Here is a 21,650-nt window from a genome sequence, read left to right as displayed (position 1 = left end):
AGTAGGTGTTGGGCTTTCATTTTGCTCTTGTCCGATAAACCTAAATTTTTGTTTATTTAAATTCTAACCTAGAAGTTAAAAACAATAGTAATAAAAATAATAAAATATTGCCATAGTGCATATTCTGTGAAGTTTGGCAAAATTAACACTTCTGCACAATTTCAGCAGCTGCAACCTGTAGGCAGCAGCTGAGTTGAAGACCAAAAATGGATATTACGCACATTTGATATTAACAGAAATAGGAAAGCTTCTGGCACTATACTGCAGTTTGAATGGAAAATCAGATGGCATACAAAGGTCAACTCTTCTGCAGGCCAGAAAAATAAATCTTGCAGGCAATGTTAGTATGAATTCAATAGAAACATCATTTAGTCACAGAGTCTAATCTCAATCAAGGTGCTGCCCTTGATAGCATTACATTCTTTCTGTGAATGAATTAGAGGACACTGAGACATGCTGTGGAGACTATAGTAGCTACTACTGAGGAGAAAATATCACAGACAAAGAAATAATCAACATGAATTTCACACTAAGGCAGCCACCTGTAACTACATCTGAAAGAAAAAACAATAAGCAAGTATTCTGGAAGTCAGTCACTGAAGTACAGGCTTGGGATTGAATACAGCATGGGAAAAGACCCTTCAATCAACCCTACTTTAAATTGACACCCACATTCAGAATAATATACATCGTACAAGTGTCCATTCTAGACTTCTAGATAATATCTGTTTTCTCAGTAGGTTCTCTTAGTGAAGAATTCTCATCAACATGTTTTTTACTGCACAAAAGCACTGGACATCATATTACGTAGCAAAGAATGGTTTTACCATATTATCTAGGGTTTCTTCTAAAAGAAGTACCAACTTCCTTTAGCTTATAGTAGCATATTTAAATTTCTTTCTATGGGAAAATGTTGACTAGTTATGTGTAGGTACTTATTTTTGCTTTTCTTCTTACAACTCAGAAAATGACCTGGGAACGTGGGTAGGTCTACTTAGGAAAACACAGAAATAAGTTAAAGGGTGTTTTTAATACAAGTTCTAGACTGCCATTCTGCAAGCAGCTCCATGATCTGCAGTTGTAGCTTCCATTCACGCTCCTGAAAGCGCCGCACCAAGTCAAGTACAAAGTGTAACTCCAAGCAAGATGATCAGGAGAATCCCAAGATGAATTTTATGGACTCTTACTGACCCTCAATGCTATCCTTCACTATGATCCTCTCCTTCCCTTTCCATCTCAATCTATGTCTCGTAAGATGTCAGAGTATCCACAGCACTAACGCTGCTGAACTACATTTAAAAAATTCCACAAAACCAAACTGTTCACATGCACAGAATTTCACACATCTGCAAGTCATAACTCTACTACATACAACACAAAAAATTTCAGATGATATGGTTTCACTGGAGCTGTGCAAAGCGTTAGCAAATCAGAATTGCCTTTTAGCTTTTTCCTTTACTCAGAGCGGGTTTCAGAAAGAAGGAATCTGCAAGCTAGCCTGGTCACAAAGGACTACATTATTAGTTGTCTCATTCAATCTTGAGAAATCCATCAGCACCACTTCCCATAAGCTTTCATGTCAGCAATAATCCCTCCAGCCCAGTTTGGTTCATTTGATCCCTCAGTAGTTCCCAATCTAGTTACGAATCACCAAATTTGTTTGGAACCATCCATTTGTTTGGATTCCAGTTCCCTATGGAAAGAAAAACAACAACAAAAACAAAGATATGTTAATCTTGTACATAATACGTTTGAGGAGCTGGGTCTTTAAGTCTGAATTCCCATTTGCCAATAAAGAGCAATGTTAGCTAGCATCTTAATGGAGACCAACAAATATTTAACAGCAAACAAAAGGATTGTCTTTTACCAATTTTCTTCTCTTAATCAACTGATACTGAGTGTTTATTTTCAGTTAATAACAGCTAAACAAGAAGAAAGAAACAGCCTTTTTATCATAATGAATTCAACAATCTAAACATTCATTTACAGACATATCTTGAGGGTTGGCAGGAGAGGGGGGAGGAAGGAAGAAGAGAAAAGGCTCTAAAACTCTCTAGAGAGCTAAAATACAATGCAACTGATGCAAAACAGCTTAGTTATTTCCCTTTGGTCTTTTAATCACAGCACACTGTTGCATCAGTTTTACTGAATCTATTCTAGAAAGTACTCTACAAATAAAGCAGGTTTATTGTTCTAATCCAACTTGCTGATACAACAGTGGAAGAAAATTCAGCCTCTTTCCCTGATCCTCTAAAGTCCTCTCAAAACAACAAGCATGGGAGAAAGGATGAAAATCTAGTGTATCCACCATATACAAAGATACATTATTGCATGATATACAGGTCACCAAATCCTACTGGAAAATGCCAATAGCACATTTCACAATGCAAAAAACCAAACTTGTTTGGAAAGAACTATTTCAATATGGCCACCAGAGAGACAAAGTTAGAATATAATAGGATGTGATGCAATATGATACAACACAACAGAATAATAGCCTAGCTGGAAGAGACTTTCAAAGATCATCTAGTACAATTGCCATAAATTTCAAAAGAATGAGATTAAGTTCAGCAAACTAATAACAGAAGCCCTAGAGATGGCTTTAAAATAACTTAAGGCAGATGTTTATTAAATAAACAATATACATTTAGCAATGCGGCCTGTGTTATTTTGTAGGTAAACAACGTTACAGCAAGGAACACGGACTTTCTTCTATTTCGCATTTCACTCAAATACATTTTAAGACAATTACAGCAGCAAAATGACATACCACATACCAATCAATACCATTATTGAAATATCACATACCAAAGAAGTCAAAGTAATTTAATCAGCTTTCTGGGTGGGCTTCAAAGGTGTGCAAAATTCACCAGACTATAAATGTGGGAGATAAAAATATACATTCAGTAACCTTACAAAATGATTCACATGAAATAACCAGAAATAAAAAACAACCTACACCATTTGATAGAAGAAATGCCAAGATGGTGGCAATACATTCAATATCCTGAAGGTTACAGTAAAAGAAAAAGCCATGCATGAATAAAGGGGGAAATATGCTACAGGAAAAAGAAACAGGTTCTTTTTGTCCTCAGACCAGTGGAATTTAACCAAGAGTCTGTGCTACTTTTGCACATTTTAGAGAACATCATCAGAGAATTTAAGTTGTAAGAGGTTTAGATAGCACAGGAAAGAAATTAAATAGAATTTGCCATCATACCCATTGCTAAATAAATTACTTATCTGTCAGGCTTGACAAAGTGATAGCATAAATAACTTCCAAGGATAATTTGCTAATACTTGGCGAGTTGGTTTGATTCAGCAATTGGCACTGATAACCCAGTCTGATTTTCAGAAGAGCAATGACATGGCTTAATCCTTAATCTCCACTGCAGAAAATTGCTGCCTATTGTAAGAACCAATGATTTACCAGCGTAAAATGTATCATCCAATGTATACACTGCAGAATCTCACAGTAGCTATTTGTAGCATTGTCTCAGAATGCATAAATCTATTAAAAGAAAGAAAAAAAAAAGTAATTTAAAAACTACAAAAAACAGCAAAATAACACTATTTGATAGAGCAAATTTTAAAGTACAAAACGCTATTTTCCAAAATAGACACCACCATTAGCTGTGCATTTTCCACCAGCAATAAGCAAGAGCCTGCCTGCTGTGCTTGTAAGATTCTGCACCAGTGGAGGTAACTCACTGTCGCCATTCCTGAGATACACCACCTACCTCTCACCGTGCTCATATTCTCTGTTTGGCCTCCAAAAATGTTCAGCAAGCATTGATGAATAACAATGGGCACCATTTTTGCTTCACGGAGGGATTCAGTTCCACACATTTGCTTCATACGTACTTCCATGTCAGACGCCATTTTGTCAGACTGCCCCTCTGCTGTCATCTGTCATACAGCAACAAAATGTAATGGAATACTGGTGGGAAGGTACAGCCTCTACTGTCATACTACCAACATCTACCTCTAATATCATGGGCCAACACAATAAAGCAGGAGGTATTATTTTCACAGCAGCCTTCCCTCATTATTGAAATACTTTATGTAATCAGACTGTTACTAGTTGCCCTCTTACATCTTGTTAGATAAATTAAAACAGCATCTCAGAGTTTGCATGTGAAACCACTGCTTGAACTTTGGTAAAAATTTGTTTATCCATGTGAGACTGTTGCGATGCAGTACCTGTTCCAAGTACTTTGTGCATTTGTTCCCACGTATGATTTCCCTTCTATCCTTATCTACCTGTCACTCTTTTCATTTTTAATTTCTAGACCTTCAATTGCTGCTGTGGTGGTTCTATCTAGCGCTGTGAGAGTAATAAATAGCACATTGATCACTGGGCATGCTTCAAGGAGAAAAAACACCTGCAAAGGGAAATCAGAATGGTGTAGAGGATGTCCCACTGACAACTGTAAATATAAAATGTTAAGTTCATTTTCATTGCTGACTGTGCCACATCAGCTCTTCCTACACTAGCTGCTAGTTTAGAACTAGAGGCTAGTAGAGTAATACCCTCTCAAAGATATCCAACAGCAGATAATGTAAATATTTCTAACAATAGAGGCCTTTCCTGGAGCAGAATTTAGATTATTTAAGAACCCAAAACAGAATGCAGAAAATCAACTCCTGCTGGACATGAACTATTTATTTCTCCTATTCACACAGAAGAGGTAGGCATTCCAAAAAGCAGAGGAATGTGGGCATAAGATAACTGCATGTTTCCACTACATTCCCTCACCAGCACTGCAGCAGAAGAACTATTTTGCTGCACCGTCACCAAGATTTGATTTCTCAATCAGCTAAGAACTGCATAAACTTCAGAACAGTGAGGGATGATAACTCTGGAGACCCTGTCCAAACAGTCATGTCAGCATCGTCTCCATTCAAACCAACTGATGTGATAATACAAAAATGGAAGGCAAGGATAACCTTCAAACAACTGAAATTTTCAGAGTTCTGAATCATGCATAGCCCTCGTACTTGAATATATTTTAGGGGATAAAACAGCTTGAATTTCATGTTTCAAAATGGAAAAATACAGTCATACGTAGAGAAGAGACATATAATAGAACAAAACCTTGATGATCTGTAAAAGTTTCAGCTTATTTTGCTTTTAGACATTTTCAGCCTATATTTCCCTTAATGCTATGGACTTCTGAGGAGGATGTCTATGTAACTAATATATATAAATGAATATATAAAAAGTAGGCATATAATTATAAAATATAAAGCTTACTCGCAGGTTTTATGTCTTATATCTCACACACGTGCTATTCACTCCACAAGGAAGTAGTGGAAGAAAGGATCAAGCATAACAGATGCTAGATCATTCCCTCAGTGCTGTACACTCATTCCCTGAGATAACCAAGGTAGTGAAAAGTCTGTGTAATATAAATAGCACAGAATAGCAGAATTCTATGATGTGGAATGAAAAGCAGCTACCTATAAAATCAAACAGACTTTGGATGATACAGATGGTGGATCTGCTGCTGATGTTAATCACAATCCATGTTCGGTGTCAAATTTAAATGTACTATTTTTACAGTTCCCAAAAGTGTGCTGGGTGTCTTCCAGGACAATTAAAAGGTATGGGCCATGATTTGCATGATTTTCAGAACTTGGCATGACAAGTGAGAACAACGAAAGGCATTGAGGAGATAAATTAAAAAAGAAAATAGAATACTAAAGATATTAAGTATCGCAAAAGACAAAAGGTTAAGATTTTCTTTCCACAGCAATACCACCTGTATTGTGTTGCACAGTGTATGCAACTACAGAAACCATAACTTGTTATTTTCTCAATTTCATGAAGAAAAAAGAAACTCAAATACTGCTTTTGCTCATTGTAGCAAAACAATATGCACTTTTGCACTAATCAAAATTGAGATTAAGGTACTCCTGTAGTAATGTAGGTTGTCACGCTCCATACAAAAAGACATGAGAAAATCTGGTAGCAGTACCTAATCCACAATGATTAAGTTTAATGGTGACCAGTCTTTAAATGAAAATTCTACTGATAATACTGAGTGTAGTACTTTTCAAATTCATTTAGGACATTCATGTGGTCTATTTTTCATGTTTCTGCATTAGATGCATTTCAGGTCTCCAATGACATGAACACTAGAGCTCTGCACTGTGACTTAAAGAGGTAAGCACCTAACAGGAACAAGTCAGAGCTCCCAAGGCAACTCCTACCTACAGTGAAGCAGACTACAGATTCTCATTCAGTCATTTTCATGACATCACTACAAAGCACTGTCTCTGCAAATACCTCCATGAACAAAACTGATGTTAGATAATCATCTCAGCAGATAGGGAAAAGACAGAAGACAGTCATACTCGCTAACTTGGCCAAAGTAAGTTACAGCAAAAATTAAGTGAAAGGCTTCAGTTACTTATCCTTTGAATGCTATAGGTAGCTTTAAACAAGTATGACACAGACGTACTCTCAAGCTAGCAGAAGTTGAATTTAAGTCTATAGTTTAGAACACATAAAAATACCAACAACACAAATGGATTTAACCTTTAGTAATCCTTTGTGACAACTATGATAACGTGATATCCTGCACAAATTTCTTCAGACAAACATTAATCACTAATATTTCAGAAATTCAAGAGAAGAATAAGACTATCACAAGGAAAAAACTGCAAAATAATGCTGTTATTAGAGAAAGACTGCAATTACAGGGGTAAACAAAGTACAGCTGACTGAAATAAGTTCAACAGCAAATACAAAGACATTAGCAGAAATTCTGCTATAATCTGGCTACAAAGGCTGGGTTAAAAAAAAAATCACAAGATTATATGAATACTTTAAAATCCAGCTAAAGATGATTATTACTATACTACTGTAGTTACAGAAGGAATTAACTTTTTAAATAAGCACACAAATATATTTCACAACAGATAAATAGAATTATATGAAAGTCTCTCAGGCTACAAGGAGATAAAACAGTATAAGCAAAATAAAGAGATGAGAAGGAAAAGAAGCAGAAGAAAAAAAAACAGAGAAGTACAGAAGGGAAAAAACAACTGTAATCTCCATCATAAGGTCTACTTACTGTAGAAAATAACTGAACTGCAATTTGAATAAATAAATAAAGATTTTTGCCAGCTCCCTCCTTTTATCTCATTTTATTCACAACTTCTAGCTTGTTTGCCCTCTATTTGCTTCAACAACACTTAAATTCAATTTCCACTTCCTCACAAATTAGCTTCCCTATTTATAGCATTCCTGAGCATGTTTATGCACTACAGAAAACCAGTAGATAGGAGCTTTAGGGCATTCATAACTTTTCCCCAAGCAAAAATAGCAATGCATATATAATAACCAAATCATCAAGAACAAGCACTTAGTCAAGATTATGACTCAGAAAATACATTTTTTTTAAAATTTTATTGTCACAAATGGGTAGTGGGCAGAGAAAGTGCATGGTGGAACTTGATTATTTACCACTTGAGGTATCCATAGCAAAAGAAAGCAACATAAACGAAAAGGCTGTGGGCACTGCTCACAAGAACGTATGAGTTGATAACGGACAACAACTTCAGTATTCGTCTTGCTCTGCTGAAAACCCAATTTATATTTCTTCCCTTATCAGAAATAGCTTAATCCATCATCAAACATGGATAAAGGAGAATTTCCAGTATTTCCTGTTGAATATGTTCTGCCTTTTTACAAGACACTTAAATTTTCCACTGAGCCATAAAAGAATGATGTTATAAATTAGTGGATTTAGCAATGTTGTGCACTCCCATTCATGTCCCTTAACATGCAGCACATCACGAAGCAGAGCAGAGTCAACAGACAATACAGAGAGAGCAGCTCACCCATGCATACACTACAAGATAGTGTTTAGAATTCTGTTTGGAGCAGCAACTTTAATGGTGAATATGAACTGATAAATGAGGTATACACTGTACATTTATTGTAGGATCTGACTTCACCGGAATGAATATATATATTTTTGATTCAGTTTCACTTCATATCCCATAAATAAACGCACCTATCCCTTCAGTCATGTATGATGACATTGGAAAATTGTCGTTCAGAGAAGGAACCAAATCCACTAGGCAAAAAAGGGAGCACTAATACATGGAAATATTTTCACATTCAAAACAAATCTAAGAACAATTTCAAGCAATTAAACTATTCAGATCTATTTATCTCCATTCTAAAGTTACATCACTATTTCTATTATTCAAGGGCACTACATAAGAGGAATCATTTAAGTATAGAATACAAATAATTAACAATTGACTTGAATCTTGAAACTGAAGAAAATTTAAGAAATAATTCAAAATGATCACATATTTTTACACGTATTACCTGTTCAGTAATTGCTAAGGCCAGTTTCCTTTTCTGTCTCTACTTCTTTTCTTCTGTTTGCCTCTTTCTCAGTCCTGGAATTTTTCCACATTCTCTGTTCCTCATTCTCTTTGCCTCTACTTTTTTTTCTTTTTTCTTCCATTGCTCTTCTATCTATAACCCTAAATCATGCCTGAATGAACTGAAAGGAAGAGGAAGGAGAAAGCAGAAGGAGAAAGGAAACAGTATTACAGCAACTGCAAGGCTTCTGATTGAGTTCTGAAACTCATCCTTTCTTCAGTAAAACACTTTCATACTTCCATAGATCTTTTCAAAACGGATAGCAACTACTGCTACTTCTAGTAGACTCCACAAATAACTTGCACGGACTCAAGACATTCTCAAGCACTTAAGCAAACAGTATGAACTGCAAGGCTTCGGGTTAATCTTACTCTACCTCATAACCTGGCTGAAGTTGTTATTATTTCTGCCATGTTATCTCCACCCTCTGAAATTCCAAAAGATCACATTTCTCCTCCAAAGCATCGGTAAAGTACACCTGCCAGCTGTAGTGAGTGGCCATCAGCCTCTCCAGGCCATGTTGCTTCAGCTACATGGTAACATCTCTCAGCAGGAAGCAATCGCATAGGTTAAAACCATACCAATGTACATGTCCATGAGTCCCCTCACCCCGTTAGTCATGGAACCAGGTTCAACCAGCCCATAAACAATTGACACTTGTTTTTTTACATGTCTGAATTGTGCCTATCCATTTTATATTCAGAAAAGACTAAGTTTGATTAAATAACAATCAATACAATGTTCAGATCTGTGCTTCAAACTCAACTTTTAAGATTACGTATGGTCTAATGTTCAAACGTTATTTGTTTTTCTAGTTTAAAATCAAAACTCCACATTACACAAAGATATTACTAAAAAAACAACAACAACAACAACAACAAAAAAAAAAAAAACTGGTTGTTCTTGCAGTTCTTTCTCTGTGTTTCCAGATCACAAAAAAAAAAAAAAAAAAAAAAAAAAAAAAAAAATCAGGATGAAATAATCTTCAGCACATTCTTCATGCAGAAATAGCCCAAGTGATCTGAACTGTTGGAACATACTTTTGCTTCTGGAAAGGATATGAAGCTTAATGTTCTCAGACTTAGGCTAATCCACCTAAAAAACACAGACTAATAACGAACAGCACTATGAGTTATCCTATACTAGCTTCAATACACCTTTAACTAAAATGCAGAGAGGATATATAGGTATGCAAGCTCTTAAAGCAAAATGAATGACCGTCTTCCTAAACATAAAAAAAACAGTAACTGCTTACTGCAGGTGTGGTGCTTTTTTAGTATTTCGTTGTTCAGAGTGGCTGCTACAGTAGAAGCATGCTGCTTTTTTGGCATACTTTAATCACTACCCTCTTGCCACATTTAAAATTCTGAATTTTTCTTTAATTTCAAATTACAACTACTCTGAAATGTGTTTTCCAGTTCAGAGACAGCAATCCAGAGTACAGTAAAGTTTTCTGGAAGGAAAGAGTCAAGATGCTAATGAAAGAGAATAAAAAATGTTCCAAGTCCTAAAACTACTAAATTAGGAGAGTTCTCTTCCCATTATTCCTCCTTCTAAGACACTATCAGAAAACAAAACAAAAAAGATATTTCTTCTTGTTACCAGATTAGGTTTGTGCCCTTTTTGTTTCTCTTATTTATATACCAACATTTACAAAGCAAAGTCACAAGGTCAGTGTCTACTCAGGTTGATATAACCACTAATACAATTTCCTCGAATAACAGGAAAAAAAATCTACAGATGGATGCTTAATTTGAATAAGTATAACTACTTATGAAGCATAAGTATTAGAAAAAGGGAGAAAAAAACCAACCTTCATAGAAAGTAGGAAAAAGTTCTAAGTCAAACAGACATTATAAACAAGAATTTCTGTATATTATGGCATACCAGAATACTTCTCAATCTATTTGTACTCAGAGATGATCCAAAATTCACTACAGCTACAGCATCTGGTCCATTTTAAGTGCTTACTGAGAAAGGAGACTGAATAAAACACTTTAGGACTGAGTCTGATCAACTCTATGTTGTTACTAGTCTAAGATAACATCTAAATGGTGTAATAAATATAAAATATTTCTATGGCACAGCAGAGCGGAACAAGTTTCCAAAATACTCAACTCTTAATTTCATACTTTCCCCAAGAGCAAAATAATTCTGTCATACTTTCCAGTGACTCTTCCCAATTTTAACATTACAGAAACTTTCTTACACAAGTGATGCCACCAAAGCAGCTCATTGTGTGCAAATGGGAAACAATAATCTCAAAGTTTCAAGTAAACATCCTGTGAGAAAGACATTTCATTCCAGATTTGTCTGCTATTGACCCAACTGCTATTTTCTAGCCCTTGCTGGAAATCTGCAATAGCAGTAGCCAAATCATTCTTTTAAAATCAAATCACAAGTAAAAAAAGAGTGAGGAACACAGAATGATTTTTCTTCAGTCTGTCATACATACAGTTTTTTGTGTATATTTATAATTCAGTATTCCAGTTTTGTTTAAACAAAAGGGTGTCTTTCAGAAATCCATAGTATCAGAATAGCACTCAAGATGACATCTGTTTAGCTCCCTGCACAAAATACTTACATCAACTCTGACATCTTTTTGTTTTATAGACCATTCATATGCTCAAGACCACACAGCTCCAAAAGCAGTATAATTCAATTACATTAGAGGAACTTGAATTTTCCAGTGCTGCAATGTAAGCCCATTACTATTACAATAGATCACCAACACAGAAAGGAATTTTTTTCCTCTAATACATCTGCATTTGTGACCTTTGTCTTCTTAGCCCTTTTCAAGTTAAGTAACAGACCTTCCCCCCAAGATAGTGTTCAGTTGCTCTCATTATTCCCACCAGATTCTATCCAGTTGTGCTTAAAGCTGTGGACCAAGTGGACTAGATGATCATAGAGGCCTTTACCAGTCTTAATTATTCTATATATATATAAATGGAAGCTGTATGCTACGTAATGCCTTAAAATTGCAGAACAGAGTTAACAGGATTGCATATCTCATCCTGAGGCTATGTTCCCTCATATAAGATGCTCCAAAAGTAATGCCTCCTATTTAATTAAATGGAAACTGCAACCATTTTATTGTGCTCATTATACCTATCTGATAGAACAAATTCTCAGCTACAAAATACTGTTTTTCAACACAGTCATCATCATTAGCTATACGTTTTTACCAGAACCTGTAGATCAAGAACCTGTATGCCACACTCAGAAATCTGCGCCAGCAGAGGTGACCCACTTTCACAGCTGCTATGACAGCATAGTTGTTAGGAAAACATTGCCTGTGCAGTCTATCTTTTACTGGCCTGAACAGACAGAAATCAGCTAAATCTCTACTCTTACAGTGAGTGTGCAAGGACAGTGCAGCCAAGTTTGACAGTGTGTTCTATGGTCTTCAAACTAATACGGGGCCCGGCATTACGGTGTTGTAAGTAAAAGTTTGTAATCTTCTCCAGCTTGACTCCAGAAGTTCTAGCCTCCAGTTTAGTCAGTGTCACAGGATAGCAGTCAGAGTTGATGGTTGGTCCAGGTTCCAGAAAACTGAGAAGTGTTAACTGCTTCATATCCCAAAAAACATTTTATGCACTGAGACCGGTATCTTGAAGCTTCTCTTCAAAGCAGAATTCAGATCTTGCCACTCCATGGACTGACATTTTGACTGCAGCTCATAATGGTCAATCCACATCTTGCCATCACTAACAGTGAGATCCAAGAAACTCACATTCAGCCTCATATAGTTTCAATAGGTCCTGCAAATTTGCATACAGTGCTCTTTCTGTTCCTGAGCAAGTATTCAGGGGACTCATCTGAAACAAATTTTGCAATATTCCAACTTTGCAATCATCGTTACCAATGCATGGAAGTTGATATTCATCTCCAGACACAGTTTCCCTGGCCATAATACATGGAAGAATTGACACTGGTCAAGCTACAACATGGAGTGCTGGCTCCAGTTCTGGGCCACCCAGTATACATTGGAATATACTGGAAAGAACCCAATCCATCCAGTCTCCTCCTTGGAGATCTTTAAAAAGATATCTGGATGTGGTCCTGAGCAAAATGGCATAACCAGTCCTGCTTTAGCAGAGAGCTCAAAACAGATGGCCACCAGAGGTCCCTTCCAGTGTCAGCCATTCTGTAATTATGTGATAGACAAGTATCACAGAATAATATCTGAATTTCAGAATGGATTTACACTTTCAGAAATGCTATCTATGCAACAAAATTTGTAAAATTCCTTCATACACCAAAGTATCAAAACAGCAAATATAAATAATTAATTGGGAGACGAATATCAAGGTGGTGAAGGGAAGGGCCTCAAAAGGAGAATACTTTTGAATAAAAGGAAAGATAAGTTTTTTGATCTAGGTGTTTTGCAGGGCAGGATACTGAGGTTGTAACAATAGAGACATTCAATCTTTGTCCTGTGAGATAAGTAGTTTACACTTCACATTTATTTATTTACTAGACATAACAAGAAGCCCTAAAATAGCTATTCCAGAATACATTTCTTATTATTGACTACATGCTGTTTATAATGAATTTGAAAAAATAAAAAATCATGACACTTAATAGCATCCATTATTTAATTGTCACAATCACTCAGAGGTTTTCAAGATCCAGCACACTGACAAGATCTCACCTCAGCTACTTTTTTGGAGGAGTCACACATGTTTCCAGAAGTGTATAGTCCAGAGTATATTTACCTCTATTCCTGTGATATTCACCTAGTTATTTCAATATTCTGCTTTGGAACTTCCATTATGCGAGGCAAAGTTTTTTTTTTTCTCTCATTCCTATTCTTATAGCATCACTATGTGCAAATTATGTAAGCTTCAAGCACAGCCCACAGTCATACCCACAGCTATTTTAATCTTCTGAAGCAGATTTAAAATTGAAATTCAACATTCTCCTATTTTCATATTCTATTTACTGAAAGTGATTAATTTGTTTGCTTGAAGTTTCTAGAAAGCTCTCTTGTAACTGACAAGTGTAACGAGTATCTCTATAATTCTGAGATTATATCCTTTCTTGATGTTTTAGCTACTTAGTGGTTTACCTTCCTGATTCTTTATAAAGATGACTACAGTAAAGTTAGATGATACATACTAACTTCACCTCTAAAATACGGTGCCACCAGGAGATGCATGTAAAAATAAATATGTTCTAAAATATTATCATATTTATAATTAAGTGTATCTTAGACATAAACACACTTTGTGCACAAACAAAATTTGACTTTGTTTGCTATAAATATTTCTGTATTATCATCTCAATTTATTCTTAAAGTCTGATCATTTTCTTTTGTTCTGAAAGGACTTCCTTATGCAATCAATTTTTACTTTAACAGAATGCTCCATAAATCATCCATAATAATACCAAGGACATTATAAAACTTTGAAGTATAAATTCCAAGCTTAGCATATTGAATGTTAAGATATCGGTCAAATACATCTTCCTACCAGCTCACAGTAAATAATAAAGGAAATGGATCCTTTTCTGATGCAGACAAAATGTGGATCAGCATTATATCAGCTACTTTAAAATTTTAAGACATTTATTTCCTCCCCCTACAACACCCAGGTCTGTTTCACTGAATCATCCTCTAAATAAATGTCAAATTAAAATCTAGTGAGGAAAAGAAACAAATCTGTATATTGTTTACATAGCAATACATTCATCTGCATGATGTAGAACTTTATGACTTAAAACAATGCAACAGAATGCAAGTAACAAAGATCTTCCAGGAGATACCAGGGGAGCTCATAATCATAAAGTCATCTCAGACAAGGATAATAAAGATATAGTTAGAATAAACAGACTTAGTTCCTTAGTGAAATGGGGTAAATCACAAGAAGAAAAATCTAAATGTTAGTAAGATTAGGGTACAGTAATCACTTGCAGACAATGCAGAGGAATTAGCAGCGAGATAGTCAAAGTGTTTCAGTAATAGAATTAGAGGTCACAAAGACCTTTTGTGATACTGCATGTATTTCCAAAACATCATTTAAAAAAAAAAAATCTAAGAGATGCATCGGAGTTTGTTCTTTATTTTTCAAAAATAATTTCTCAAGCAACATTTAAGTAACTGTTAATGATGACAGTAAAACACTTCCAGGTCTGTATAATTCTTTTCTCATTGAACTGTTGAAGCTCTTGGCCTCAAATTCAGTCAGCATGGACATTTTAATCTGATCAGACAAGAGACTTGAAAACATTTTTAGATTGGTATTTATGGGTAGAAAGTTATATAGTTAAATATTAGGAGAAGACCTACAATACTAGTTTAGTAATGAGACCCCCAATAGTCTATAAAATAATATCCAACTATTTAACTCTTTTTTTTTTTTGTGGTGAGCACATTAATTAGATTTCTACAATGGCATTACTAAAAGCTACACACAAATACCTCACAGGTTTTCTTACAGTGCTTTGATCTGTTTTCATCTGTTCTCGACTGCTATCTGAAAGCCTTCAAAATATGAGTTCAGTATGAAAAAACAAATATTTCTTCTCCTCTGTGCTTTGCTTTTTAAAGGGAGAAAGAAAGAAACAAATAGATGACAAAACTATGATAAAAATAATTCACTGGAAATAACATGTTCTATTCACATTCCAGTAAGTACATTATTCATTTCCCTTTTAAACGACTTAAATCAGGTTAACTTGTAAAACAAGGTCAAGGAATTCTAGGACTCATTTCAGGACTACAATGATGTTACTAACATGTATCTTGACAATGGCTTGAAACTACATATTTCCAATGATCCCTCATGCAGAATATCAGCTATAAGTCACTAAGAGCCGTTGTTGTCAGTGCAGAGTCCGGTTGGAGACCTGTAACTAGCAGTGTTCCTCAGGGGTAGGTGATGGGTCCAGTTTTGCTCAACATCTTCATCAATGACCTTGATGAGGGGATAGTGGCCACCCTCAGCAAGTTTGCTGATGATACGAAGTTGGGAGGATTGGCTGACATGCCTGAGGGCCGTGCTGCCATTCAGCGAGACCTGGACAGGCTGGAGAACTGGGCAGTAAAGAAACAAGATGAGTTTTAACAAAAGCAAGTATAGAGTCTTGCATTTAGGGAGGAATAATTGCGTGCACCGGTACAGGTTGGGGGATGACCTGCTGGAGGGGAGCTCTGCAGAAAGGGACCTGGGTGTCCTGGTGGACAACAGGTTGGCCATGAGCCAGCAGTGTGCCCTTGTGGCCAAGAGGGCCAATGGCATTCTGGGATGCATTAAAAAGAGCGTGGCCAGCAGGTCGAGGGAGGTGATCCTCCCCCTCTACTCTGCCCTGGTAAGGCCTCATCTGGAGTACTGCGTCCAGTTCTGGGACAAAAAAAAAGACAGGGATCTCTTGGAAAGAGTCCAGCGGAGGGCCAGAAGATGGTGAAGGACCTGGAGCATCTCTCCTATAAGGAAAGGCTGAGTGAACTGGGTCTGTTATCCCTGAAAAAGGAAGACTGAGAGGGGACCTGATCCAGGTCTATATATATCTGAGGTGTGGGGGGCAAAGTGGCAAGGGCCAGACTCTTTTCAGCAGTGTGTGGAGACAGGACAAGGGGAAATGGCCGGAAACTGCAGCATAGGAAGTTCCGCACAAATGTGCACAAGAACTTCTTTACAGTGAGGGTGACGGAGCACTGGAACAGGCTGCCCAGGGAGGTGGTGGAGTCTCCTTCTCTGGAGATGTTCAAAACCCACCTGGTCACCTACTTGTGCTACCTGGTGTAGGAAACCTGCTTTGGCAGGGGGGTTGGACTCGATGATCTGGAGGTCCCTTCCAACCCCTATGATTCTGTGATTCTGTAAGCTAAAAGGAAAGTATTCCTGATTCTTTCTAAGTATATAGGCACAAGAATCCAAACTTGTACATATTCTTCAGATTCTTTCTACTACCAGATCTATTGGTTTTCTTAAGCATTGATTCCATTTGAAAAGATTCTGTGGGCCCTAGTTCTCCAGGTTCTTTTAGAATTTATTTTCTTTTGATATTGCATACCATGACATCCTAGTACTTGTAGAAGCCTGTATTTCTCATTCACATAAGATTTAAGTAGGAGACATTTACCTCAATTTTCTTCAAAACTGCTAAAAAAAAAAAAAATCTGTGTCCTTATGAGCAGAGAGTACATCATACAATCTGGCAGTCTGCCTGCCTCAAATACAAGTAGACAAGACCCCCTTGATAAACTCCCCCTGGATATTCACCAAGCCATAAAGATTAATTCTTCATCTCCACACCATTCCAGCTGCAACGCAGAGACAATAAGATTTTTATTTTTTTTAAACACTGTCTTCACCATCTAGATTCATTATACAGTGACTAAATTGCAGCATTTTTACAAGGTTTTTGTTTGTTTGTTTATGAATTAGATGAAAATATTGCTTTGACAATGTATTACTTCAAACATTACCGCAGCTTAGGTCTGGTGTAGGCTTTCAGCCAAGGTGTTAAACAATGTCTATATAACATTTCTGCTTTATTATTAATTCAGGAAGGACTGCTTAAGTTTCCTTCATCATCCTACATTTCCGATATTTCAGTGTGGTTGGATTTTACCCAGATATAAACCTTCAACTCACATGAACCAGCCAGCAGAAATCCCCAGCCCAATCCTGTGCTGTGACTCAGAGATCCTGAATCACTGCTGGGAGGGCTGACAGCAGCTAGAAGCCACAACAGAAAATGTTAACCACTGCACCAGAAGAGCAAGCTGACTACTAATAAAAATAACATTTGTTTTCTTTCTCATGACAGCTGCCAGAGTATAGATATAACTATTTTACACTTCTTTCTCTCAACTAAATTAAGCTAGACAGGTGACTTGTACACCATGGGGACTGCAGAACAAACCCAGACAAACAGTAGCAGAAGCCAGTCTTTCAGAAGTTACAACACAAAGGAACAACAATTAAAAAAAAAAAGAAAATAAAATATAAACCACCGTGATAATCATTTATCTAACAGAATTCCCTGTCTTGGTTTCATGTTGATTGTAGAGTCAGACACCTCTGAATTGCAGAATGTTATGTGCTTTTCCCTCCGTCTTCACATTTCTTTGGTGGCAATCTATGACATTATTTTTATAACCATAAATAATGAAAAAGTATTTTGTGGATGACAGTGGTCTCACCAGAGTCTTAGGATAAAGTATTTCTCTCCATCTGATGTATAGCTCTGTGACATTGACTCAGCTTCATTAATAAGACCTTAAATTCCGCTATCCTTAAGAAACATTATCTAGTTACTTCCAGCTCAGCAATAAATTTCTAATTATCTTGCAAACTCCTGAGCTACAGTAATCTTAAAAATGGAAAGTTAAATATTTCAGAATGGCTCCTGAAGTGCATGACTGTATCTAATCTGAAACACAACCTGTCAGTCTGTGCACACGGGAAGAATAAACCTTGAAAGTATTTCAAAAGCTAGAAATTCATCTGTGGAAGATCAGGATGCTTATACTTCACCCCCCATGTTAATGGGCTGCTTCTTTGATTTTTCCTTGTTACCTCGCACCTCACATTGGTAATCTATCTCAGAGCAAAATCAATGCAAACTGCTAGCATAGTCCAGTATGCTTTGTTCAAACATAGTGACTTCAGAAAAAAGCATGAAGGAGTTGGAGGAGTAGACACCATGCACATCTCAAACAGAGAAGGGATCTACACATCTAATTCCAAAGTCTGTGTTTAGAAACAGAAATATGACTCAACCCCAAAGAGTTACAAGTGCTTGAAGAAACTTCTAAGTTAACATCTCACATGTCCTATGAATAAATGCATAAAGCAAACTGAAAATTCATAGAACAAAAAACACAGATTTTACAGTTGGGTATCTTGTTCTTAATGAATCTTTTCCATATACGAACAACCATCTAATGTTACTTACAGTGACGCTTCTATATTTACCCTTAAGATGACTGGCCTACTAAACAATGTACACTGCAGCTTTAGTTAACATAACTCTTCTGCTCTGCTCCTGTTGCAGTCTATTACAGATTAACCTTTGGTCCCCATTGTGGTTACACCCTATGCATCTTTGCACTGAAGGCACACCACCTATCTCTGGAAGGCATATCTGGCCAGTAGGAGTACAAAGAGACCAACCAAATTACAGGCACCAAATTGTGGAGTCTAATCATCTTCGATATAACTGCAATAAGAGAGAACAGGATAACATTTCTGCCCTGTATGGACAATAAGGGAACCCTAGTGTGATGAGGTGCTAGCTTCAGCACCTTACCTTGGTTTCTGATGCTTGGCAGCACCATTTCCCTTCCCCTTCTCCTTGTATCCTGTTATCTCAGAGCAGTGCTACTGTTTTGGTTGTTGTTTTGTTTTTTTTTCTGAAATATGGTTTCACATCAAGAAGAGTAAAAACACTTCAGCAAAGAAGCATTGCAAGGCAGCTGGTTAAGCCTAAAACCTGGGCATTCTTAGATAAACTATCAGTTTCTAGTTACTTTGAAAAGCCTTCCATCAAGCTTACTTTGAGATAAATATAACACCCCAAATTCCCTTTGAAATGATATATTACTAAGGGAAATGTTGACAACAGTTATTCAAATATTAATTGCTATAGAAGTCTGTCAACTTTTTCTTAATCTGAGAACTGTCTTTGTAACAAAAAGACAGTTTTTGACTTCATAAGTCAAAAAGACTTAGATTGCAGTCTTGACTTTTATCCAATTACAGTGTTTATAAATTTCAACCCAGACATTTGGAGGATAGAAAGAAAAGAAAGCTATGAGAGTTTTGGGCTTTGTTAAGCATTCACCAGATTTACCATGAAAACAAAGACTAGCTACACTAGTTACTCATCACCTAAGTAGCAGCTCCACGTGAAGTCTGAAGGCAAGAGGCAAGCAGAAGTTCAGATATGTTTGTTTCTGACTACAGCTAGAAGATAGCATATAATGATGTGACAGCACAAAAAGAGATTTCTTTTTTTTTTCTTTTTTTTTTTCTTTTTTTTGCTTATCACCTGTGCTACAAGGGGGATGGAGGATCTGCCTGGAAAGCTGGACCCAAGAAGTCTGAAGAGACAGAACTTGAAAAGGCAAAAGGCATTGAGGTTTATTAAAATGCAGTTCAATAAGGCTACAGGCAGCAACAATGATGCCAGGACTTCTTCCAGCATCTGATAACAAATCAGTGCTTGGCAGACTACTGGCTAAAACATTTCTCAAAGGGTTCCGTCAACAGAGAACCAGGACTTCTCCAAGTGGACGGCAGCATCTAGCATATAGGTTACAGCCATATTGTAAGAGATGGGCTACTTATGCATACATTCCTAACCCAGAGCCTTGCAGGGTTTTATTTCAGATGGGAAAAGCTGTTTTTTAAATCTTTACCTTCACGTCCTGAAGGTAACTGGAACTGTGTTGTTAGACTACTTAGGAAACCCTTGTTACAGAACAAGTCTTACTCTGAGAAGTGCTCAGATTTAAAGGCAGATGAGTTAAACCTTTCTAACATATTTAACTGCTTCCTGTAGGTCAGGATAGCAGGCAGCCTGCCAGGGAGCTGGATTGCAGTCCACTCTCTCCTATACAAAGAAAATATTTATCATAGGAATGAAAGATAAATACCATAGTAACAATGCCCAGGAGCTAGTAGTCCTCGTACTAGATATCAAGCAAATAGTTTCTACAAGGCTCAGAAAGTCACCAGACAAATCCAGAAAGCAATTACCTACTCCCTCATTTCAACAAGAGTTATCCATTTCTTCAGCCTCCTTTACTCTAACTCTCAGGCCATAGCAGATCTAGGAGCTGTCATTAGATGCTGACAACATTCATTTATTTATGCATTTTTTTCTTCCTTTACTGACACAGATACCACTACAACTTAGAGAACTCTAGACTTCTTGCTCTCTTTCCGCCATTAGTTCAGAAGTCAGCAAAATGGTCTGTGGATGTTTCTATTATTACAGTAGATTCTGCAAATACATAGAAGCTGTAATACTTATTTCACTGATGGAGTTCTCCATGTAAACAGAATAAATTACTGTTATTAATTGTATTCTTGCATCTGTGGGAGCAAATTACCAGTGAAGAACACACTGCTGTTTTTATTAAAAGACTAGTTAAACTCTTCTTGCCCCTCTCCCTGCACCAGAAGGGCATATGTATATTTCAGTATTGGGACTCACATTTTTAAAAAACAATATCAGAAACTACATTTTTACTTTAAAAGAGAGCATTAACTGGACAGAAGTAGACAATGTGGGGCAAGGACAAGCGACAGCAGATATTGCTGCTTTAAATCAGTTTTGGATCACCCAAGAAAGGCAGAAGTCATAAATAAAGTAATAAAGAAGCAAACCCTTACCCCTTTTTGAGGATCAGGGCTCAGCAAACACTCCAAAGAAGGTCATCTCTAAGTAGAGATGCTTCCCTTGTGGCTTTCAGCCCTTAAATGAGGTTAGGGTCACAAAGGTTAACTGCTTCCACTTGTGCTCCTGGGACTGGCTACACCTCTTCACCAGCTGCTCAATCACTCCTTCAGCTTGTGGCCTGTTCCAATACACATGGTACAATAAAACTTTTTAAGTATTAACCTCCTTCATAAGGCCCCAGTGAAACGTCACTTCTAATACTGTGTACAATCCTAGTTTCTCATGGGCAATAAAAATTCATCCATTCTGGAGTAGATACAGGGAAAAAAAACTTCTATGGGGATCAAGGGAACGAAGAGCTGATTTTAGTATGGAAGGCTAAAATGAAGCAAGGTAATATGCCCAGAGAAATGAAGGCTAAGAGCGGATATTAAAGTTCTGCATAAATATACCAAAAGGTAAATGGAAAGGAGAGAAAAAAAATAAAAAAGACTATTCAGACTCAGGAACAATGCTGACACAAAAGGAAATGGTTATAAAATGATCAAGAGTAAACTTCAACTAGAAGTGAAACAAAACTTCTAAACACTAAAGAAACTGAATTTTGGAAATCTCTTTCAGTGATAGTATAGAGGGCAAAGATCTTAATTAAGGGAAAGGTGAAGCTCAATAGATTTGTCAAGTACTGCAGATAGCAAGGTAAACTAGTACAATCCCTTCTGTTCTGCACTGCCTTTTTTCTGGATAGGAATTGAGAGTATTTGTAGTGCTTGCACATAAAGTGTACAAGAATTAAAATAGGTCTCCAATGTATACAACTGACAGCAGTAACTCTCATTGCTTTCAGAAGAAATCAGGTGTAAACTACCAAATCTAAATA

General features: G+C 36.7%; 1 long non-coding RNA gene across 2 annotated transcripts; it reads right to left on the bottom strand.

Annotated features, from left to right (window-relative positions):
* Window positions 1–1,888: 1,888 nt before the first annotated feature.
* On the bottom strand, window positions 1,889–20,863 carry LOC125689148 (uncharacterized). 2 transcript variants are annotated; one of them, XR_007375077.1, is made up of 4 exons: window positions 20,764–20,860; window positions 8,351–8,531; window positions 3,741–3,909; window positions 1,889–3,511 (listed from the first exon to the last, which is right to left on the bottom strand). It is a non-coding gene; the product is annotated as an uncharacterized LOC125689148 (long non-coding RNA). The 2 variants fall into 2 exon arrangements; XR_007375078.1 differs by lacking the exon at window positions 8,351–8,531 and having other exon boundaries at window positions 1,890–3,511; window positions 20,764–20,863.
* Window positions 20,864–21,650: the final 787 nt, after the last annotated feature.

The sequence above is a fragment of the Lagopus muta genome, chromosome 2 (genome assembly GCF_023343835.1).
Source record: "Lagopus muta isolate bLagMut1 chromosome 2, bLagMut1 primary, whole genome shotgun sequence".
Classification (NCBI taxonomy): Eukaryota; Metazoa; Chordata; class Aves; order Galliformes; family Phasianidae; genus Lagopus; species Lagopus muta.
This window is presented reverse-complemented; position numbering and strand designations above follow the sequence as displayed.